The sequence below is a fragment of the Cebus imitator genome, unplaced genomic scaffold (assembly GCF_001604975.1).
Source record: "Cebus imitator isolate Cc_AM_T3 unplaced genomic scaffold, Cebus_imitator-1.0 Scaffold18, whole genome shotgun sequence".
NCBI lineage: Eukaryota > Metazoa > Chordata > Mammalia > Primates > Cebidae > Cebus > Cebus imitator.
This window is the reverse complement of record NW_016107333.1, coordinates 5718189-5743090: the sequence shown is the minus strand read 5'-3', so window position 1 is coordinate 5743090 and position 24902 is coordinate 5718189. Positions and strand designations below refer to the sequence as shown.

The 24902-nt window shown below is 44.6% G+C and overlaps 2 long non-coding RNA genes across 2 annotated transcripts in view; one reads left to right on the top strand and one right to left on the bottom strand.

Annotated features, from left to right (window-relative positions):
* Window positions 1–5679: 5679 nt before the first annotated feature.
* LOC119468710 lies at window positions 5680–10828 on the bottom strand. The gene is made up of 2 exons (XR_005197463.1): window positions 8776–10828; window positions 5680–8698 (listed from the first exon to the last, which is right to left on the bottom strand). It is a non-coding gene; the product is annotated as an uncharacterized LOC119468710 (long non-coding RNA).
* A 94-nt stretch (window positions 10829–10922) lies between these two features.
* The window catches only part of LOC108292207, a 42789-nt gene continuing 28809 nt past the window's right edge, over window positions 10923–24902 (top strand). Inside the window, exons 1-2 of the long non-coding RNA XR_001820195.2 lie at window positions 10923–11575; window positions 12676–12833. This is a non-coding gene — a long non-coding RNA (uncharacterized LOC108292207). The remainder of the gene's footprint in view (window positions 11576–12675; window positions 12834–24902) is intronic.

The window sequence follows — 24902 nt, the reverse complement described above, 5'->3', positions numbered from 1 at the left end:
TGACAGAATAAAACTCCATCTCAAAAAAAAAAAAAAAAAAGGAATAGCCAATATCCAGAACACTGATACCACCAAATGTTGGCAAGGATGTGGACCAAGAACCATAATTCATTGCTGGTGGGAGTACAAAATAGTACAGTTGCTTTGGAAGACAGTTGAGGGGCTTCTCATAAAATTAAACATTCTCGGCCGGGCGCAGTGGCTCACGCCTGTAATCCTAGCACTTTGGGAGGCCAAGGCGGGTGGATCACGAGGTCAAGAGATTGAGACCATCCTGGTCAACATGGTGAAACCCCGTCTCTACTAAAAATACAAAAAATTGGCTGGGCATGGTGGCACGTGCCTGTAATCCCAGCTACTCAGGAGGCTGAGGCAGGAGAATTGCCTGAACCCAGGAGGCGGAGGTTGCGCCATTGCACTCCAGCCTGGGTAACAAGAGCGAAACTCCATCTCAAAAAAAAAATTAAACATTCTCCTACCACACAATCCAGCAAGTGAGCTTTTGAGTTTTCATCCAAAGGAGTTGAAAACATATCCATATGAAAACCCGCACACAAATGTTTATAGTAACTTTATTTGTAGTTGCTAAGACTTAGAAGCAACCTAGGTGTCTAGTAGGTGAATGGATAAACTGTGGTATGTCCAGACAATGGAATATTTTTCAGCATAAAATAGAAATGAGTTATCAAGCCATGAAAAGACATAGAGGAACCTTAAATGCATATTACTTGTAAGGTTTATTCTCTGTAAGGTTTATTGCTGAGTTTAAAATGAGGAAAGTGATGCCTGCATGAGAATTAGACGCCAATTTATTTGGCTCCCGGCGAGGTTCTATGGTCCAGGGAAAGGGCCAGAGAAGTCGCGCCTGACTCCTCTCAGGCGTGGAGTTATATAGGGAGGGAAGGCGCTCTGATTGGCTGTGGAGAAACAGGATGTGGACATAGCAAGCTGCTATAGGTAGGTAAGCAGGATTTCTGGTGCGCGGGCTGGATGGGGCAATGCGCTATTGGGCAGGTTTTGGCTGGGCTTCTTTTAAATTTTGGCAGGGTTTTCCAACGGCTGGCTAGGTGCCGAGTGCAGATTCTGGTGCTGAGTGCAGAGTGGATTTCCAACGGGCTAGGTGCCCGAGTGCAGAGTTTAGTGTTGAGTGCAGAGGTGGGCGTGGCGAAGCTAGATGCTGAGTGCAGATTCTGGTGATGTAATTTTCAGGCGTGGAGAGGGATGGGTGTGTCCAAGCTCCTGCTGAGGCAACCGGCCTTACATTACTAAGTGAAAGAAGCCGATTTGAAAAGGCTACAAACTCTATGTATGTCCAGTTATATGACACTATGGAAAGACAAAAATTATGGAGATTTTTTCAAGATCGGTTGTTGCCAAGAGTTGAGGAGAAGAAGGGATGAATGGATATAGCATAGATGATTTTTACAGCAGTGAACTACACCCTATAATACTATAATGGTGGACCTATGTCAGCATATATTTGTCCAGATCCATAGAATGTGAACTGCCCAGGGTGAGCACTGATGTGAACTCTGACCTTGGGTGATAAGAATGCATCAGGATTGGTTCCTCAATTGTAACAAATGTATCATTCTGGTTGGGCACATTGATAATCAGGGGGCTGTGCATGTGTTGGGAACAGGGGGCATATGAGAAATCCCTGTACTTTCCACTCAGTTTTGCTGTGAACCTAAAACTGCTATAGAAAATAAAGCCTGTTAAAAAAACAAAACAAGCTGGGCGCGGTGGCTCAAGCCTGTAATCCCAGCACTTTGGGAGGCCGAGGCGGGTGGATCACGAGGTCAAGAGATCGAGACCACCCTGGTCAACATGGTGAAACCCCGTCTCTACTAAAAATACAAAACATTAGCTGGGCATGGTGGCGCGTGCCTGTAATCCCAGCTACTCGGAGGTTGAGGCAGGAGAATTGCCTGAACCCAGGAGGCGGTGGTTGCGGTGAGCAGAGATTGTGCCATTGCACTCTAGCCTGGGTAACAAGAGTGAAACTCCGTCTCAAAAAAAAAAAAAGAAAAGAAAAAAACAACAAAACAAAACAAAACAACTGGCTTTGAGCTCTCTGATGGCTCAACATGGTGAAACCCCATCTCTACTAAAAAATGAAAGTTAGCCAGGCATGATGGTGGGTGCCTGTAACCCCAGCTACTCAGGAGGCTGAGACAGGAGAATCAATTGAACCTGGGAGGTGGAGATTGCAATGAGCCGAGATTGTGCTATTGCGCCCCAGCCCGGGTGGCAGTGTGAGACTGTCTCAAAACAAAACAAACAAAAAAAAGTTCCAAGGGTTAAGCAACTTGTGTGCTGTATCTCTGTTGGACCCTGCTTTCCTTTTGGATACACAGCTGACCCTTGAACAACATGAGTTTGAACAATGTGGGCCCACTTATATGGGTCTCTTTTTCAATCAGATGCAGTGATGGGATGCCAAACCGCAGAGAGGGAAGGTCAACTTTTCATATATACAGGTTCTGCAGCGGGACTTGAGTATGTACCAATTTGGGTATGCTGAGGGTCCTGGAGCCAATCCCCCATGTATACCAAGGGATGACTCAAAAGTGGCATTGCTGGATCATATGGTAGTTCCATTTTTAATTTTTTTTAGGAACTGTCATACTGTTTTTCACTGCAGTTGCATCATTTTACAATTCCAGTAATAGTGCATACGGGTCCCAATTTCTTCACGTTCTTGCCAACACTTACTTTTTGATTTCTTGATTTTTGTTTTCCTTTTTCCTTTCTTTTGTTTTCTTTTTCTTTTCATTTGGGACAGGTTCTCCCTCTGTTGCCCAGGCTGGAGTGCAGTGGTGGGATCTCAGCCCTCTGCAACCTCCACCTCCTGGATTCAAGCAATTCTCATGCCTCAGCCTCCCTAGTAAGCTGAGATTACAGGTGCCCACCACTACACCCAGCTAATTTTTGTATTTTTTGGTAGAGATTGGGTTTCACCATGTTGGCCAGGCTAGTCATGAACTCCTGACCTCAAGTGATTCTCCTGCCTCGGCCTCCCAAAGTATTGGGATTAGAGGTCTGAGCCACTGTGCCCAGACTGATTTTTGTTTTGTAGAAAGGGTCTCTGTTGGCCGGGTGTGGTGGCTGTAATTCCAGCACTTTGGGAGGCTGAGGTGGGCGGATCACGAGGTCAAGAGATCGAGACCATCCTGGCCAACATGGTGAAACCCCATCTCTACTAAAAAAAAATACAAAAATCAGCTGGGTGTGGTGCTACGCACCTGTAGTCCCAGCTACTCGGGAGGCTGAGGCAGGAGAATTGCTTGAACCCGGCAGGCGGAGGTTGCAGTGAAACCCGGCAGGTGGAGGTTGCAGTGAGCCGAGATTGTGACACTGTGTTCCCGCCTGGCGACAGAACAAGACTCTGTCTCCAAAAAAAAAAAAAAAAAAAAAAACAATAAAATAAAGAGTCTCTGTTGCCCAGGTTGAAGTACAGTGACATGATCATGGTTCACTGCAGTTTCGACCTCCTGGATTCAAGTGATCCTTCCACCAAAGCCTCCAGGATGGCTGGGAATACAGGCCATTTCTTTATTTCTATCAGAATTGGACTCATGGCTTCCTGTTTTATTCAATGTGTTATCTGCATCCTACAAGTCATTCTACATTTTGATACTCAAATTGTGACAGATTTGGCCAATGGAAGCCACTTCAAGCTGGTTTCTGTGTCCTTTTGATATGTCCCCATCATTCTTGGAGCACTTTGATTCCTGCCATAACAAGATATTCCAAGATGGTCTTGGACTTTCTTTGCTGCAGCCCTGGAATTAGCCACTTCTCCAAGGTCCATGGTTCCTTTTAGTAGAGAATGGTGTTTAGAAGCTTCTGGCTCTGGCTTTATCCCTGATGAAACTCATGGCTTTTGAAAGGGCCAGCATCTGATCTGAAGAGGCAGAACACACCATTCATTTTACTAAGGAAACTGAGGCCTAGATGTTGTCAATTGGCCAGTCCCTAGCCAGTGACAGAGCTTAGACACAAGCTGAGGCCCCTGGCCTCCAGTGCTCTCTTCCTGGCAATACACATAGCTTGAGGTCTGCTCCTAGCGTAAGGGTCCCAATTTCTTTACATCCTGTTTAACCTTAAAAAGGAAATTGACACATGCTACAACATAGATGAAACTTGAGGACAACATGCTAAGTAAATGAACCCTCTCTGGACCTCACTTTCCTCGTGTGGCCACTGAGGGTTATCTTTGCCCTGGGGGTTCAGAACTACCTGAGAGCTGACCTTAGCTCTTGGCTGTTTATGAGCCTTACCTTCCTGGACTTTTATGGGTGAATCTACCTTAAATTACAGATAGAGGTCCTGCTTCAGCTTTTTTATCTCAAGCTCTGGTGGATTTAGAGCTTACAAACCAATCCCAGCCTGAAATGACTGGTCGAAGTACATGGACCTGGGGGGACACATGGTTTGTTCCCTCCAGGCCAGAGATTCAAGGGATATGTGCTTCCCTGAAGCCCACCTTGGTCAGCTAAGACCTGTCTTGTAGAGGAGCATCAACAGGAGAGAAGATTGGGTCCAGGCCTGATACTGGATTGGGAAGGCAACTGGAAAGGCCTCATCTACCTGCCCTCAAGTTCCCAACCCACCCAGGTTACACCATCAGCACCTAGGGAAATAGAGACACTACCTTTCCACCTGGAGGCCAGTGTCTCAGCATCACATCAAAGATGAGAATAAGAACCTCTTTGTAGTCATATTCTCTGTATGCCATTAGAGATGTTTCCTGTGCCTGATTTGGGGATAGCTTGTGCTGCCTCTAACAGATACCCTCTGGTTTGGTCAGCCACGATAGAAATTGCCAACTTGGAAATCCTTGACTATTCCATCAGTGTCCTTAACAGCGATGTCACACCAAGCAGCAGTCTGAAAGACTGAGCTTTCATCTGTTGTATTCAAGAGACATTTCCTAAGCACCTGCTGTGTGTCAGGCATTATATTGCAGCCTGTGGTCGCAGAAATTATTTAAACCTTAGCTCAATCCAAGTAGGCTTTCAGGTAACAATTATGATGCAAGTGGGCTCCGTCCATATAGAAGAGGAACAAGTAGGAGCAGTAAGAGAATGGCTGTAACAGCCAGGCACGGTGGCTCACACCTGTAATCCCAGACTTTGGGAGGCCAAGGCAAGCAGATCATTTGAGGTCAGGAGTTCGAGACTAGCCTAGCCAACATGGTGAAACACTGTCTCTACTAAAAATACAAAAAATTAGCCAGGTGTGGTGGCGCATGCCTGTAATCCCAGCTACTTTAGGCAGAGGCTGCAGTGAACGGAGATGGTGCCTCTGCACTTAGCCTGAGTGAGACTGAGAGACAGAGTGAGACTCCATCTCAAAAACAAACAACAAAACAGCTGTTATATTCTAACATTAAGTTTCTGGCTCTTTACACTGGAGTGTCAGGTTCTTATCGGTAAGACTTTGTGGCGATATTGGAATTTGATTTGGGCTCTTTAGAATGATTTTGCCAAGTGAAAATTGTGGAAAGGGCATTATAGGCAGAAGGAATGGCTTGAGCAAACCACCAAAGTGCAAGCTTATCCTGAACAGCAGAGCACCTGGGTGGAGTGGCTAATACCTAGGCAATGGAGAGAGGAGTCAAAGGCGTGAAATTCCAGATACCTCAGGCATGAAGGAGCATGAACACTGTGCTTCTGTGGAGTATACTAACTTTATTCTACAAGCAACGAGGGCTTAATACATGTTTTTAAAATAACTTTTACTTTTAAAAAGTACATAAGAGGAAACTGAAAAACACGAGAAGCAAATAACAAAGTCACAATCACAAGCAGTTTATAGTTTCACACATTCTTCTAGGTCCTGTGCATCTACAAGCACAACATCCAATTTTATGGGACTGAGATTGTATAGTATGTATCATGATTTTTCACACATCATGAATATTTACCAATTCAAAATCCCAAAGCTATATGAGCATTTTGATAACCAAAAATACACTACACCAACTCAGTCTGTTAAAAAAAAAAAATGTAATCCTGTCTTTCTTGGGATAAAAATTTCATAAAGACAAAAATGGCAACACGCCTCTAGATAAAAGCATTGGCAGAGTTCCGATTTAAATCCTGCATTCCCTTAATGCTCAATTTAAAATGAAGCATACAGCAACAGAATACACTAAGTATAACGCTTCTAAGAGAGCTCATTAGCAGATCTATGCTATTAAAATATTAGTAAGGTATATTTCCATTGAATTATTTAATATATTCCTATAGTACAGCCACAAGAGACGCATACATTAATGGCTAGCATCAAAATGTAAATATGGACACATCTGCATACATCTCTCCCTTTAGAGTTCCTTCTGCCCCTCTGCTGCCAACTAATGAACAAGTCCTGACATATACTGCTCAGAGGTGGTTTACAATTCCATGTCCAAGATGCATCTTTTCTATCAATTACAACAAAGGTATTTACAAATTGGCTAATTCACTAACTCTATGTTGTCACCCCAGACATTCATAAAGCTTACATGTTGCAAAATAATGAACTTTGTCCACAATAAACACAGACACTTTACTAAAAACACTTACATAGACCTGTGGTTATCATCTAAAACCATCTTCTAGATATGGAGATACTAGTAAAGAGCCCTTCCCTTCACCCTGTCTTCTCCCTCTTCCACCATCCCCAGTGACTAAGTATAGGATGTCTGGCTCCAAGAGGTGGACTAATAATAAAGGTCACTCCCAGAAGACAGGCCTTCTTAAAAACTAACAAAAAGACATTCATAAAGGGACTGATTTACTATATGTATTTTTAACATACTCTTGAGCATTGACTTGTTTATCCTTTAATACATAATATTAAGTAAAATGCACACAGAGAACAATGGTTAGACCAGCTGAACTAATCTCAGGGGCACAGAACACTTCTCCCTGCATATCTCTTCCTCCCCTACCCATCACCAATGAATAGTCAGCATAGGCTCCTAAGCATCAAATTTTAACAATTCCATTCCCAAATGCAACCAACCACTCCTAAGGAAGTAATGAAAACAAATGCTTAGAGGGGTGTTACTTTAACGCTATACTTTTAACCTATGTTGTGCACTTTTAAACACCTAGAAAGACTAGATATTTCCAATTGAAGTTTTCCATTATGTACACGGTAGCATTGAATAAATGTATACATAACACAGACTGTAATTTGAGTGTCCTCTAAATAGGAACATTCTGGCCTAGAACCTACCTCCCTTTCTGACCTCTACCAACTCCATGGACAGCTTAGGGGGGATTTTAACAATTTCACTTCTGTTTTTAAGAAGTCTTCCCTATGATTTTTAACACAAGATATACTCAATGTATTGAATTTACTAACTCTACTTCTGTCATACAACGGCAACCTCTTTAACATTGACTAGATGTAAATTAGGACTCTTATGTCTGCTTATATACACTATATACACAGCACAGTTAATGAAAATGCAGACATAAGGGACAATGATCAATGTGCCTCATCATGAACACACTGGTGGAAAGTTCTTTATGCTCCTCCTTCTCCCTGAACCTGCACAGATATCATAATGTACTGCTCAGAGAATAGATCAATTTCCAAAAGATGATATTATCAAAAAGACAGCTACAAAATGTGTTTGTTATTTACTACCTCTACTTTTAACATACTTTGTGCACTTCTAAACATCTAGAAAGACTAGATGTTTCAAATTAGGACTTAAGTTTGTCCACTATATACACAGTAGTGTTGAATAAACTACACACATGTAACAATGGTTATATATGAAAGTGTCTTCTAAATAGGAACATTCTGGTCTAGAACTCTTCCAACTCTTCACCACCACCAACCTGGTGGATACAGGCACATGTGTCACTTAGAGCTGATGTTACTTCACTTCCGAAAGTCTTTCTCAGAAGACAGCCTTTCTATGAATTTTAACAAAGTGTACAGGATGTGTTAGTTTACTAACTCTACTTCTGTCATACATTGGCAACCTCTTTAATATCTAGAGACTAGATATTATAAAATTGGGACTCATTTGTCCAGTGTATACATAATATATACAGTATAGCAAAGTTAAATGAAATGCATGTAACATATAGGCAATGGATTAAGCTGAAATTTTCTAATAAACAATGGCAAAACACGTTTTGTAACTTCTTCTCTCCCACCTGCCAGGTGGTTCCACAATTCCACTTCCCAACAGCATTTCCCATCACTTTTTAAAAGCTATTTACAAAAAGTGTTATTCTACTACTACTTTTAAATACACCAAGCACTTCCAAAGATCTAGAAAGACTAGATATTTCATATAACTTGTCCACCATGTACACAGCACTGTTAACTAAAATTGCACACACATAACAATGGTTATCATCTGAGGTATCTTCTAAATATGACCATTTTGGCCTTGAATCATCCCCTCCTCTCTTTCTTCTCTGCCTTCAATCCAGTGGACAAGTACAGGCACGTGTAATGCTTAGAGATGACTGAACAAATTCCAATGCAAAAGTCGTTTACCGAAGACAAGTTTTCCTATGAATTTTATCACAAAGGGTACAAAATATACTGATTTTACTAAATATTTTGTCATACACTGGCAACCTCTTTAACATCTAGAGTCTAGATGTTGAAAAATTAGGACTCATTGTCCATTATATACACTATATACAGAGCAAAAGAAAATGCACAAAACCTACAGAAAAACAGTGTCTGAAATGTCCAAGCGTGACACACTAGAATATTTACAGAGCAAAAGAAAATGCACAAAACCTACAGAAAAAGTGTCTGAAATGTCCAAGTGTTGAACACACTAGAATATTACCGTTTGCAATTTCTTCCCTCCCACCTCCTCTAAACCATTGAACGAGTATAGACAGTACTATACTGCTCACAAAGGTGGCTTCACAATTCAATTTCCAAAAGTATTTCCTATGAATTTTAGTAAAAAGATATTTACAAAGTGGTATTTTACTACCTCTACATTTAACATACATCGGGCACTAGATGTTTCAAGTAAGGAGTTAATTTGTCCACTATGACACAGCAGTCTTGAGTAAACTGCAAACATGTAATAACAGTTATAATTTGAAAGAGCCTTCCAAATGTGAACATTCTGGCCTAGAACCCTTCCCATCTCCATCAACCCAGTGGGCAAGAATGCTCAAATTTTCAGAAGACAATCTTTCCTAGACTTGTAAAACAAAATGTACAAAACATGTACAAAATGTACAAGTTACTAACTCTACTTCTGTCATACACTGGCAACCTCTTTAACATCTAGAAAGACCAGATGTTGTTAAAGTTGGGACTCATTTGTCCTTTATGTACACTATATGCACAGGTAAATAAAACAAAATACACAGAGATAATAATTCATCTTGCCTTGCTGTAAGCAGGGTGGCATAGAACTCTCTGCACCTCCCCTTCCTCCCTCCTCCCCTGAACCACTGCACACACACTGAGTATTACTCAACAGGTGATTTGGCCATTCCCCGCAAAAAACATTTCCTACAAATTGTAACAAAAAGATATTTACAAAATCCGATTTTACGTCCTCTAATTTTAACATCAGGCACTTCAGAACATCTAAAAACGGACGTTTCAAAAAAGTTTAGCATTGTCAACTATATATACAGTAGTGAAGAATAAAATGCACACAAAACAATGGCTAGAATATGAAAATGTCTTCTAAATATGACCAGTCTAGCATAGAGCCTCCTTCTCCTCCTTTTCAGGTCTTCCAGCTCCACGTCATCTAACCCACTGAACAAACATGGATGTATCACTTCCAGAGGCCATCTAACAACTCCATTTCCAAAAGTCATCTCCAGAAGACATGTATTTTCTATGATTTCTCTTAAACAAATGAGAATTTACAAGATGTGTGGTTTTCTAACTCTACTTTATCATACGTCGGCAACCTCTTTACATCTAGAAGAGCTAGATGTGACAAATGTTTTCTATTAAAAGGTTGGGGTGGAGTTGAGAGCAGCTTTTTCATATTATATACACAGGCCTTCCATAAACGGCCAGTAAATCTTCCCAGAGGGTGGTGGGCATTTCCAACGGGCCAAACGTCGCCTGTCATTCTACCGTTTCTCTCTTCCGACAGCAAGGTCTGGTAGAATGAAGACTAACAGCCCGATGACCGTTAACCGTTCCACCCGTCGTCGTTCGGAACTTCGCTCACCTCCCAGGCCTGTTAAGGCCTTTGTCCGTTGTCGTCAGGACTAGGTAGGTCTCGCCCAATGGGGACGGAGTGGTCACTGGGGACCCGGATCTGCATGGCTCCGTGGCCTAAAAAGGCAGTCGAGCCTGCCTGCGTCCTTAGGCCGCCTTCCCAGGCCCTCTATGACCTAACGGTCTCCGCTGCGCAGCATTCGAGTGGCCGCCATGTTTCCTGGTCCACCCCTCCCGCCGCCACCCAAAGGCGTTGCATCCGGGCCGCTCAGCTGGGGCTCTGTCGAGACCTGGCACACTTGGGCCGGGAGACCCAGTGGCCAGCAGGGTCCAGGCTGGGGTACTGGCTGGGAGAAGCCGCCGCCGCCATCAATCACCGAAGTGGGGTGGGGTAGAGAGGTTCACCACGGCTTCAAGGCCTGACCCTGGCCAGGCCAGTGGGCAGCCACAGCGGAGGCCTCCGGTGTCTGAAGGGCAGAGGGCACAGCCTGTCCCGGGGCCCCCCAGCTCACCCGCCAGCCCGGGGCCGGAGGGCCTGGAGGGCCCAGGGGGAGCTCGCGGCGCTCTGCGTCTCTCTGCGTTCTCTGCCGGACCGGAACTGACTTGGCAGTTCTCTGCGCGAACTTGAGAGGCGCGGCACCGGAAGTGCTCTAGCGCGGGTCGGGGGGGTGGCCCGCGAGCGACAGTTCCGGGACTGCAATGTTCCGGGGTTGGGGTGGGGGTAGGGAATGGGGTGTGGTCACATGGGGTTTGGATGCCCTGCTGACTTGCTCTTTGCAACGGTAATTGCTACTGGCCTCAGAATTCTCTGAACACACCTACTTTGTACTTCTCGATTTCCCTCCTCCTCCACTGCCGCATAAGAAGACTCCAATCTTTCATTTATTCACTCATTTACCACTTATTTACTGAGCACCTACTATGTGCCCTTAAGCACAGGGGAGTGCAGCAGTAAAGAAAAAAAAAAAAGAGGAAAATTTCTGCTCTCTTGAAATTTATATTCTAGTAAGAGAAACAACAATAAACAGAATCCTTAAAATGCATAAAAAGGCAAATAGCAAAAGTGCTTTGGAAAAATAAAAAGCAAGAAAAGCAAGAAAGAGGAATATGAAGCGTGGGTGTGGAATGCTTTACAGCATGGCCGGGTGACTCTGGAGACCCGAAGAAGGCGAGGGGATGAGCCATGCTTGGAGGTGTCAGTAGAGGAACAGTTATGCACAGGCCACAAAGCCAAAGCATGTGGGCGGGGCCTGTTCCAGGAACAGCAAAGAGGCTGGGGAAGAGGGGAGAGAATGGGACCGTGAGAGGGCGTTGAACTGCAGTGCGGAGGAGAGCTGAAGTGCGGGGCAGAAGTAGGGAGACCTGATAATTGACTCTTGGAGTCAAGCAGGTGAGGTATGATAGGGGCTTATACCAGGACGATGACAGCAAAGGGAGCAAAAAGTGGTTGAATTCAGGGGTTGACATAAGGTCAAGCCTACAGGATTTGCTGATGGACCAGATGTGAAGTATGAATGCGAGAACTCAAAGATGACTCCACAGTTTTTGGCTTGAGCAAATGAAAAGGCAGCTGCCCTAACTGAGATGGAAGAAACCAAGGGAGGAGCAAACTTTGGGGAGAACACCAGGAGCTGACTTTTAGATGTGTTAAGTTTGAGATGCCTGTTTGACATTCAAATGGAAATGTCAAACAGACCGTTGGATTTATGAGTCTGGCATTCAGGGGCAGGTCTGAACTGGAGATGAACCTTTGTGAATCATCAGCATATAGATGACTTTAAAACCTTGAGGCTGCATGAGAGAACCAAGAGAGGGACAAGGCCTGAGGCCTGAGCCCTGGGTAACGTTTACAGGTCAGGGGATAAGAAGGAAGCAGCAAAGGAGACTGAGAAGTGACCAGAGTGGTAGGAGAACAACCGGGAGAGTGTGGTCTCCTGGAAGGAGGTGAAGGAAGTGTTTCAAGGGGAATTTATTAACTGTCAAATGCTGCTGATATGTCAATTAAGATAAGGTTGGAAATTACACTTCCAGCTTTTAGAATTAATGCTGTGATGAACATTCTTGTGAATTTGCAAGTTTTGGGTAGATTTCTAAGTTCCTTTGTTTGTATTTTTATTTTTTATTTATTTTTATTTTTTGAGACAGGGTCTCCCTCTGTCACCCAGGCTGGAGTGCAGTGGTGCCATCTTGGCTCACTGCAACCTCCAACTTCTGGGTTCAAATGATTCTTCTGCTTCAGCCTCCTGAGTAGCTGGAACTACAGGCGTTCACTACCATAGCCAGCCAATTGTTGTGTTTTTAGTATGAAAGGGGTTTCACTATGTTGTCCAGTCTGGTCTTGACCTCCTGACCTCAGGTGATCTGCCTCCCCTTGGCCTCCCAAAGTGCTGGGATTACAGGCGTAAGCCACCACACCCTGCCTTGAGTTCCTTTGGATACAATTCTGGAAATGTAAAGAAGATCAAAGGGTTGGGACTCTGCTTGATGCAGACCCAGACGTGATTCCCAGGAGGAAACCTGCAGTCAGAAAGACCTCTCTGGTGGAAGGTGGATAGGAGAGGTGGTGAGAAGTTCAGGGGCTCTAGTCCACAATGAGACGACAAGGGCCTGAGCCAGGAGCGCTGCTACATGAATGGAAAACTGGTGAAGTGAGTGTTTCCAGCATTTTAAGGGAAGAAGCCAGGGGGCTTAATACCTGAGAGAAGAGGGAGGAGGGGAAGGAGGAGCCATGCGTCATACATGTTTCAGACACTAGGGCTAGTGGGTAGGTGGGTGGTTGACACATTAGCCAAGTTAAGGGGTAGGAGAGGCTCCTGGTCTTTCTGGGCTTCCCATCGCCTAAGCAGCCAAACGTAGGTATTCCTGGAACCTAAAGATGAGGATGATGACAAACGTATACATCCTGCTTTCTATTTGATAGCTCTACTTGAATGTTCCAACAGTATCTGAAACTCCTTTTGTGCAAAACAAAACTCTTGATATCGCCCCAGAGCCTGCTTTTCCCCTTTGGTAAATGGCAGTATCCTCCACCAGTTTCCCAAGTGATATGGTTTGGCTCTGTGTCCCCACCCAAATCTCATCTTGAATTGCACTCCCATAATTCTGACATGTTGTGGGAAGGACCTGATTGGAGATACTTTGAATCATGCTGGCGGTTCCCCCATACTGTTCTCATGGTAGTGAATAAGTCTAACGAGAGCTGATGGTTTTATCAGGGGTTTCCACTTTACCATCCTCCTCATTCTCTCTCGCTGCTGCCATATAAGAAGTGCCTTTTGCCTCCTGCCATGATTCTGAGGCCTCCCCAGCCATGTGGAACTGTAAGTGCTATTAAACCTCTTTTTCTTCCCAGTCTTGGGTATGTCTTTATCAGTGGCGTGAAAATGGACTAATACACCAAGTAATCCTTGATCTTCCTTGATTCTCCATTCTCTCATTCCCCATACCCCAACCATCCCAATTCTTATCTGCCTCCTAAATATATTTCAAATACAGCCAATTCCCTGTACCCCCCATTACAGTAGCCACTATCTATATGTGGCTATTTAAATTGTAATTCATTAGAATGATGTAAAATTAAACATTCAATTCTTCAGCCACACTGCCCTCATTCCAAGTGCTCAAGAGCCACAGGGAGCTAGGAGCCAGTGGCCACCATATGAGCACAGGTGGAGAACATTCCCACCATCCCAGGAAGTCCTGTTGACAGCGCTGATCTGTATCCAAGTCCAAACTAGCAACGTCTTTCATTTGGATGACTCTCATAGCCCCTTAATTGTTGTTGTTCTGGTTTCTACTGCTCCCCCTTTCTAATCCATTTTCCCTACAGAAGCCAGAATGAACTTTTAATCAAAAGTCAGATCTTGTAACTCTCCTGTTTAAGCCTCCTATGGCTTTTCATCACACTTAGAAGAAAATTAAACTCCTTTCCATGACTACTACCCTCCATGACCTGCCCTTTGTGTCCCTTGTGCCTCGTCTTTGTTTTTTTGTTTTTGTTTTTGTTTGAGACAGGGTCTCACTGCAGAGTCATCCTGGCTGCAGCACAGTGGCGTGATCGTGGCTCACAACAGCCTCTACCTCCCTGGGCTCAGGTGATCCTCCTGCCTCAGCCTCCCAAGTAGTTGGGACTGCAGACACACGCCACCATGCCCAGCTAAGTTTTGTATTTTTATAGAGATGGGGTTTTGCAGTGTTGCTCAGGCTGGTCTTGAACTGGGTTCAAGCCATCCACCTGCCCCCACCTGCCCTGACACGCCTCGGCCTGCCCTGGCCTCCCAAAGTGCTAGGACTTCAGGCATGAGCCACTGCCCCCAGCTTCATGCCCCGTTTTTATTTATCTATTTATTTATTTATTTATTTATTTGACGAAGTCTCACTCTTGTCCCCCAAGCTGCAGTGCAATGGCATGATCTCAGCTCACTGCAACCTCTGCCTCCTGGGTTCAAGGCATTCTCCTGCCTCAGCCTCCTGAGTAGCTGGGATTACAGGCACCCGCCACCATACCCGGCTAATTTTTGTACTTTTAGTAGAGACGGAGTTTTGCCATGTTGGCCAGGCTGGTCTTGAACTCCTGACCTCAGGTGATCTGCCTGCCTTGGCCTCCCAAAGTGTCGGGTACCAACCCCAACCCTGTATGTGGGTACCCTTAGTCCCGGTGGTGACAAGGGATTGAGAAAAGGAAATAAAGACAGAGACACAAGAGTAGAAGTTACAGCATGGATCCAGGGGACTAATGCAAGCTTGAGGACCATGTTGGCCCTGAGCTCTGGGCTCCAAACACTTTTATTATGTGCATAATCTCATTGATCCAGAGCAGTGTTGCCTACTCTGCAACCACCCCGAGGTGCTCCCCAGTGTTACTGCGCTCTCTGATGCTGTTTACCTTAGACCTCCCATTGCTGCTTGATTTTTAATTAACAGCACCAATAATATAGTTTAGTTTGGTGTATAAACTTCAGTGTACTCTGAGCCAAGCAAGCTTATAATTACTTAGCTAGAATTAACATAGATCTCCCCTGGCCATCTTGAACCACACCAAAGTGCTGGGATTATAGACGTGAGCCACTGCGCTAGGCCCATGCCCCATCTTGAGCTACTCTCTCCCTCTCATTACATCCCAGCCACACTAGTCTCCTTGCTGTTCCTTCCACTCTCTGAGCTCTTCTCTGCCTCAGGGCCTTTCCACTTGCCATCTACCTGGAAGGGGCTTCACTGGCTCTTGGCAAAACTAAGTTTCTTCTCATCTTATAGGTCTTAGCTCCAATCTATTTCTTTAGACAGCCTTTCCTGATCTCCCTTTCTCCAGGAGATCTCTTCCACTTAACATCACATTGCCCTACTTATTTCCTTCCTTCATTCATCAAAAATCTCATTAGTTTATAAATAGTAATGAACATTTCTGCTTATTTCTTATATACAAGGCACTGTCCTGAGGAGTTGGCTTTCTATGCTTCGCTTTATTTATTTTGAGATGGAGTCCCACTCTGTCACCTAGACTGGAGTGCAGTGGCATAATCTCAGCTCACTGCAAGCTCTGCCTCCCAGGTTCAAGCAATTCTCCTGCCTCAGCCTCCCTAGTAGCTGGGATTACAGGCATGCACCACCATGCCTGGCTACTTTTTGTATTTTTAGTAGAGATAAGATTTTGCCATGTTGGCCGGGCTGGTCTTGAACCCCTGACCTCAAGTGATCCTCCTGCCTTGGGCCCCCCAAAGTGTGGTGATTACAAGTGTGAGCCACCATGTTTGGCCTGCTTTATCTATTTTTAATTTAATTAATTTTGAGACATAATTTTACTCTCTCGCCCAGGCTGGAGTGCAGTGGTACGGTAGTAACTCACTACAGCCTTGAATTCCTGGGCTCAAGTGATCCTCCCTCAGCCTCTGGAGTACCTGGGACTACAGGAGTGTATCACTGTGCCTGACTAATTTTTTAAAAAGTTTGTTTGTTTTGTAGAGACAGAGTCTCACTTTGTTGCCCAGGCTGGCTCTAAGCAATCCTCTTGCCTCAGCCTCCCAAAGTGCTGGGATTCCAAGCATGAGCCACCATGCCCTGCCTATTCATTAGTTTATTTTCTGTTCTGGTTTCCCCTATGTCCCTGGCACTCAAAACAGTGCCTGCTATCAGTAGGCATTAATAATTTGAAAGAAATTAATGAATTAATTGAGCACATACTATGGGCCAGGCACTGTGCTAAGCACTGTACATACATTGTCTCATTTAACCTGCACAAAAATCCTGTGAAATAGGTACTACTACTCTCCTCCTTTTACAGAGGAGAAGGTATTTAACTTGTCTAATTCTCAGAAAAAAACTAGGATTTTAATCCAAGTCATCTGACTCCCAAACTCCCTGGGAAGGCACTATAGAGGATTTAGAGGTCTGAGCACTGATATGAGCCTGAAACCACCAACAGCTCAGACTAGAAGCAGGGAAACTAAGGGATTTCTTTCCTCAAGGGCTTTCTTTTGGATTAGACCACAGATTCCGGTGTGTCACTGCTCAATCAGGAGACAGATTCAGGGCCTGGGTCAGGACTCAGGCTTGGGCAGAGTCGAAAAAGTTAAATGACCAGGTGCAGTGGCTCATACCTGTAATCCCAGCACTTTGGGAGGCTGAGGCAGGCAGATTGCTTGAGGCCAGGAGTTCAAGACCAGCCTGAAAAACATGGTGAAACCTCATCTATACTAAAAATACAAAAATGAAGCCAGGCGCAGTGGCTTACCCCTGTAATCCTAGCATTTTGAGAGGTCGAGGCAGGCAGATCACCTAGGGTCAACAGTACAACCAACAGTCTTGTACTGTTGGTTTCAGCCAACATGGTGAAACCCTGTCTCTACTAAAAATACAAAAATTAGCCAGGCATAGTGGTGGGTGCCTGTAATCCCAGCTATTCGTGAGGCTGAGGAAGGAGAATCGCTTGAACCTGGGAAGCGGAGGTTGCAATAAGCCAAGATTACACCACTGTACTCCAGCCTGGGCCCTGAGCGAGACTCTGTCTCAAAAACAAAAGCAAAAACAAAAATAAGCCAGTGTGATGGTGTGTGCCTGTAGTCACAGCTATTCGGGAGGCTGAGACAGGAAAATCGCGTGAACCTGGGAAGTGGAATTTGCAGAGAGCCAAGATCATGCCACTGCACTCCAGCCTGGGCAACAGAGGGAGACTCTGTCTCAAAAGAAATTTTAAAAAAATTAAAATAAACAGTAATAATAAAAATGGCTGGGCGCAGTGCCTCACGCCTGTAATCCCAGCATTTTGGGAGACCAAGGCAGGTGGATCACCTGAGGTCAGGAGTTCAAGACCAGCCTGGCCAACATGGTGAAACCCTGTCTCTACTAAAAATACAAAAATTAAGCCAGGCTCAATGACTCACGCCTGTAATCCAAGCACTTTGGGAGGCTGAGGCAGATGGATCACCTAAGGTCGGGAGTTTGAGACCATCCTGACCAACATGGAGAAACCCTGTCTCTATTAAAAATATAAAATTAGCTGGGGTGGTGGTGTCTGTAATCCCAGCTACTTGGGAGGCTGAGGCAGGAGAATTACTTGAACCTGAGAGGCGTAGGTCGCAGTGAGCTGAAATTGCACCACTGCACTCCAGCCTGGGTGACAGAGTGAAATCCGTCTCAAATAATAAATAAATAATAAAATAATGTTAAAAAAGAAAAAGAAAAAGAGAAGAAAGTCCAATTCTAAGCATCCTCAGCAAGGATTGGGGTGTGAGCCCAGACACCCCAGACGAGAGCTTGAACCAGGGGTGCACCCAGTCTGATTGCTGAATCCACCATGTATTCTGTCTGTCTTAGATTAAGAATGAAACAGGGTAACAAAAGTAAAAAAAAAAAAAAAAAAAAAAAAAAAAAAAAAAAAAAAAAAAAAAAAAAAAAAAAAAAAAAAAAACCCAGACAAAAAGAAAAAACAAGGCTTCCTAACACTCCTCCTTAGGAAACATCACACGTCAGGCCTATGACACAGCATGGTGTTCATTAGGCCAAAGGCTCCAGGCTCATTAGCAGGAAGGGTGTTGAGCTGCAAGCCACAGCACAGCTGGCGTGGGAAACAAAGACAGAGCAACATCTGTACCCTCCCAGGGCCTCGGCATACAGTCCCGCCATTATTGATATCAGCACTTGTCTGCACTGAAGCAGATCTGATTGTCATCAGGGCTCTGGGAAACAGGTGATATTGGGGAGTGTCCCATACAGTCTGCTTAGGGTCATCATTATTATCATTGCTTGAACTTGGACTCAGTTTTGCCCTACTACAGAGTTTCTCAAACTTGAATTGTTTCTAAATCAGTTTAACAGCTTCCTCCACATCTATAGCTACCACAGTGTCTCAGTCCATATAGACAGGCTATAACAAAATACCATAAACTGAGTGGCTTATAAACAACAGAAATTTATTTCTTATATTATGGAGGCTGGGAAGTCTAAGATCAAGTAACTGGAAGATTCTGTGTCTGGTGAAGGCCCAATTTTTGGTTCATAGATGGTGTCTTCTTGCTGTGCCTCACATGGTAAAAGGGGCCTCTTTTTTTTTTTTTTGCTTTGAGACAGAGTCTTGCTCTGTCACCCAGGCTGGAGTGCAGTGGTGCGATGTCAGCTCAGTGCAACCTCTGCCTCCCGGGTTTAAGTGATTCTCTTGCCTCAGCCTCCAGAGTAGCTGGGATTACGGGCACTTGCCACCACGCTCGGCTAATTTTTGTATTTTTAGTAGAGACAGGGTTTCACCATATTGGCCAGGCTGGTCCCGAACTCCTGACCTCAAGTGATCTGCCTGCCTTGGCCTCCCACAGTGCTGGGATTACAGGTGTGAGCCACCTTGCCCAGCCCAGCCTCTTTTATAACATTGATCCAATTCATGAAGGCTCTTCCTCCACCATCTCATCACCTCCCAAGGGCCCCACCTCTTAATACCATCACTGTGTGGGTTAGGATTTCAACATAGGAATTTGGAGGTAAGGGGTCACAAATATTCAGACCATAGCACACCAGTGCCAGTATCTACTTAATATCTCTCTATGAATTAACTAATTTAGCACAACTGTAGCTACATTAACCTTGTCCTCATCAGTATTTGTGAAATCAAGTTGACATGTTAGTTATATGTTTTCCTAACATATGTTAAAGTAAATATATAACTCTTTTTAAAAAATGTTCTTTTGGGTTGCACTTGAAATCATCTCAGTGCAATCAGTGGAACCCAAACCACACTTGGCAAAGCAATTAGTGTCAAAGGGACACAGATGACAGCCTAAAGAGCTTCCAGTGGCCAAAACTGGAATAATTTGTGCAACAAAATAAGTAACATAGTATGGGGATAAAGCTCAAAGTATAAACCAAATATCCATAAGTCCATACTGTTATAAATGATTAAATAAATAAATGGGGGAGAAGAGGCAAATGATCCTTAGAGAAGAAATCTAAGGTCGGGCACGGTAGCTCACGCCTGTAATCCCAGCACTTTGGGAGGCCAAGGCAGGCAGATCACAAGGTCAGGAGTTTGAGACCAGCCTGACCAACATGGTAAAACCCCATCTGTACTAAAAATACAAAAATTAGCCAGGTATGGTAGCAGGCACCTGTAATCCCAGTTACTCAGGAGGCTGAGGCAGGAGAATCACTTGAACCTGGAAGTTGGAGGTTGCAGTGAGCCAAGATCATGCCACCGCACTCCAGCCTGGGCAATAGAACCAGACTCTATCTCAAAAAAAAAAAAAAAGAATTCTAGATAATGTAGGTAGATACACCCCTTTCAGGATGTGGAGCTTAACTCTCCCATTGAGTGTGGGCTGCGCTTAGTGACTTGCTTCCCAAGAGTGGAAAGGGAGGAAAAACAAGCAACGTCATAGGGGAGAAACTGGACAGACACTACCTTGGCTAGTTAATCAAGTCATGTCGATAACATGTACCCTGATATGATTTCATGAGCACTTTACCTCTCTGAATCTTTTCCCCAAGCTCATAACCCCAGTCTAACCATGAGAAAAACATCAGATGAACCCAAATTGAGGGGCACTCTATAAAATACCTGTCCAGGATGGGCAAAATGGCTCATGCCTGTAATCCCAGCACTTTGGGAGGCCAAAGTAGGCAGACCACGAGGTCAGGAGTTTGAGACCAGTCTGGCCAACATAGTGAAACCTCCATCTCTACTAAAAATACAAAAATTATCCAGGTGTGGTGGCAGGTACCTGTAGTCCCCCAGGAGGGACTCAGGAGGCTAAGGCAGGAGAATTGCTTGAACCCGGGAGGTGGAGGTTGCAGTGAGTTGAGATTGAATCACTGCACTCCAGCCTAGGTGACAGAGGAATACTGTCTCAAAAAAATAAAATACCCGTCTAATACTCCTTAAAGCTGTCAAGGTCTTAAAAACCAAGAAACAGGCCGGGTTAGGTGGCTTATGCCTATAATCCCAGCAGTTTGGGAGGCCGAGGCAGGCAGATCACGAGGTCAAAAGATCCAGACCATCCTGGCCAACATCGTGAAACCCCATCTCTACTTAAAATACAAAAATTAGCCTGGTGTGGTGGTGCATGCCTGTAGTCTCAGCTACTCGGGAGGCTGAGGCAGTAGAATTGCTTGAACCTGGGAGGTGGAGGTTGCAGTGAGCAGAGATTGTGGCACTGCACTCCAGTCTGGTGACAGCAAGACTGCATCTCAAAACAAAACAAAAAAATAAGAAACGCCTAAGTAATTGCTACAGGCCAGAGGAAACTAAGGGGACGTGATGACTAAATGTAGCGTAGTGTCCTGGAAGGGACTCTGGAGCAGAAAACAGGTGGAATTTAGTTCATAGGAATGTAGCAGTGTTGATTTCTTCGTTGTGACAAGTGTCATAGTAATGTAAGGTGTTAATAATAGGGGAAGGAAGGTTAGGGATATACAGGAACTCTCTGTGCTTTTGAGTAGGATGGTCAAGTTCATATGTCAACATGGAGGGTGGTTTTGGATGAGATTAGCATTTAAATGGTTAAACTTTCCGTAAAGCCACCTCCGTGATGTGGGTAGGCCATTTGATCAGTTGAAGGCCTGAATAAAACAGAATGATTGGCCTCCCTGAGCAAGATGGAATTCTCCAGCAGGCTGCCTTCTAACTGCACCATTGGCTCTCCTGGGTCATCAGCCTGCAGGACCACATGGTGGGATTCAGGCTTGCCAGCCTTCATAATTAGGTAAGCCAATCTTCTATATCTCTTTTATGCATGCACACACACACACACACACACACACACACACCCCTATTGGTTCTGTTTCTCTGGTGAGCCCTAACACAATGGGAAATTTCTGTACTCGAAATCAAAGACTTACATTTATTTTCTGTAAATGTAAAATTATTTTAAAATAATAAGTTTATTTAAAAAAGACAGAAGCCTGGGCGTCATGGCACACGTCTGTAATCCCAGTACTCTGGGAAGCTGCGGTGGGTGAATCACCTGAGGTCGGGAGTTTGAGAACAGCCTGGCCAACACAGTTAAACCCTGTTTCTACTAAAAATACAAAAATTAGCCAGGCATAGTGGCATGTGCCTGTAATCCCAGCTACTTGAAAGGCTGAGGCACAAGAATCGCCTGAACCTAGGAGGCAGAGGTTGTAGTGAGCTGAAACTGCGCTACTGCACTCTAGCCTGGGTAACAGAGTAAGATTCTGTCTTAAAATAAATAAATAATAAAAAGAGAAAAAATGAGGCATGAATTTTGAAGTCATGTAGATCCGTTTATTTGTTTCCTATGGGTACCACAGCAAATTACTACAAGCCTGGTAGCTTAAAACAACAGAAATTTATTCTCTCAGAGTTCTAGAGGCCATAAATTCAACATGAGTTTCACTGGGCTGAAGCCTCTTTGTTGGCAGGGCTGTATTCCCTCCAGATGCTCTGGGGAAGAATCCGCCTGCCTCTTCCAACTTCTGGTGGCTGCCAACAATCCTTGGCTTGTGGCCACATCTCTGCCTTCATAGTCACATTGCTGCTGCTTTCGTGTGTGTCAGCCTAATCTTCCTTTCCCTCTCTCTTATAAGGATATGTGTGATAGTATTTACGGCCCACTTGGCTAATCCTCAATGATATCCTCATCTCAACATTCTTAATCACATCTGCAAAAATTCTTTTCTGAAGTAACATTTACAGGTTCCAGAGATTAGGACTTGATACATTTGGGTGGCCATTATTCAGTCTACCCTGCCTGTGTGAAATGTAGGACTTTCTGTAGTATGAGTAAGCTGCCTCTATAATTGAAAATAGGCCAGGCGCGGTGGATCACGCCTGTAATCCCAGCACTTTGGGAGACTGAGGCAGGCAGATTATGTGGTCAGGAGATCAAGACCATCCTGGCTAACATGATGAAACCCCATCTCTACTAAAAATACAGAAAAATTGGCTGGGCATCGTGGCATGTGCCTGTAGTCCCAGCTACTTGGGAGGCTAAGGCAGGAGAATCGCTTGAGTCCTGGAGGCAGAGGTTGCAGTGAGCTGAGATTGTGCCACTGCACTCCATCCTGGGCAATAAAAGCAAAACTCTGTCTCAAAAAAAAAAAAAAAAAAAAGAAGAAAAAGAAAATAAAAACTATAACAAATTATTTTTTAAAAATATTCATCTGGTTTCTACCTCCTACCTCACTACTTAATCATCTTAGTATGACCAGTAGTGAGGTAGGAGGCAGGACTCAAGTCTGGAGGTGAGATTCAGATACTGGACCAAATTGAGGACTAGCTAAAGCAGGGATGGGGTAGAAGAAGTTTTCCTTAAGACACATCCGCCAGTGTTTCATGTCAGTTTACCTTGCTATGGCAACACTCAGAGTTACTGCCCTTTCCATGGTAATGATCCAAGACCAAGAAGTTACCCCCTTTTTCCTAGAAATACCTGCATAATCTGCCTCCAAATTTGCATATAAATAAAAGTAGGTATAAATATGACTGCAGAACTGCCTTTGAGCTGCTACTCTGGGCGCATTGCTTTTGGGTAGCCCTACTCCACAAGGAGCAGTACGTCTGCTGCTGCTGAATGCTGTCACTTCAATACAAGCGACTGTCTAACTACTGACTTACCCTTGAATTCTTTCAAGTCAAGAACCTTCCCGGACTAAGGCTTACCTGCCCTTTATTGGTGGGACCCAAGCCACACTTTGCCAAATGGTATGAGACTGGTCTTAGAGGTCAGAGAGTTCTACATTCTAACTCTGGTAAGCTTGTGACTTTGGTTAAGTCATCATATTCATTGAAGGCTATCTCTTCATCTGTACCAGAGGACACTAGCCCTGACTCTGAGTCATGCTGTCAGAGCTCCTGCAGACTGTGAAACAGATGCACAATAAATGAGCAGTCACATTTTCCTCCCCCTCCAGTTTATAGTTTGTTACACTTCACAAAATGTTTTCTACATACAATAATGTTTGGTCCCCAAAAAATGTGTGAGATAAAGCCAAACGTTTCCTTCTCATTATACAGATGAAGAAACTGAGACTTGATGTCAACTGACTTAGCCAACTTTGCCTAACTAGAAGAGTAGAGGCAGTGGGTGTCTGAGAGCACAGTCAGCAGAAACAGAGGCAGATGCCCCCCATAGATGGGACAGGTTTGCTGATCTGGCATTTGATTTTTTTTTTTTTTTTTTTGAGAGGGAGTTTTACTCTGCTGCCCAGGCTTCAGTGCAGTGGTGCGATTTCAACTCACTCCCAGGCTCAAGGTGATTCTCCTGCCCCAGCCTCCTGACTAGCTGGGATTACAAGTACCTACCACCATACCCAGCTAGTTTTTGTATTTTTAGTAGAGACAGGGTTTCACCATGTTGGCCAGGCTGGTCTCGAACTCCTGACCTCAAATGATCCACCCACCTCAGCCCCCCAGAGTGTTGGGATTACAGGCGTGAGCCATTGCACCCTGCCTGATTTTTTTTTTTTCATAATTTTCATTTCTGGCCTCGGTAGGCATTTGGAGTTTATGACCCATGATATATTCCTAACTCTGGTTCACGCTGCTAGAACTTGATCATAGGCCTTTGACTTGAAGCTGTAATACTCCTAGGGCTCCCCAGTGATAGCCCACCCAGTTTTCCAGTTGCTTCTTGGCCCTGGCTTCTCTGGTCTCACAGGCTTCCCCTTCTTCTAAATGCTGCAAGGCAAACTCATAGTTTGTCCTCTGGTTTCACTAGGTTCTTGGTTCTGATAGCCCCTTATTCTGACTCTTTCAGGCAGAAACTCCTACAGGACTGTCGCACCTCAGGACCCAGCATAGGGCTGGAAGTCCTGAAGGTCTGCTGAAGAGGACTCATGCTGAGCCCTCCAGAGGTCACAAGGAGACAACAGAGGGTGGGTTGAAGGTCCAGCATGTCAGGAGTTGAACTGCCTAGGTTTCAATCCTGCTCCCTAACCTCACTGCCCCTGACCCTGGGCAAAACACCAAACCCTTTGTGATTGGTTTCCTCATCTGTAAAAAAAGATTCATTGGTTGGACAAGGTGACTCATGCCTGTAATCCCAGCACATTAGGAGGCCGAGGTGGGCGGATCACCTGAGGTCGGGAGTTCGAGACCAGCCTGACCAACATGGAGAAACCCCCGTCTCTATTAAAATACAAAAAATATGCCCGGCATGGTGGCGCATGCTTGTAATCTCGGCTACTGGAGAGGCTGAGGCAGGAGAATCGCTTAAACCCAGGAGGCGGAGGTTGCAGTGAGCCGAGATCACGTCATTGCACTCCATCCTGGGCAACAA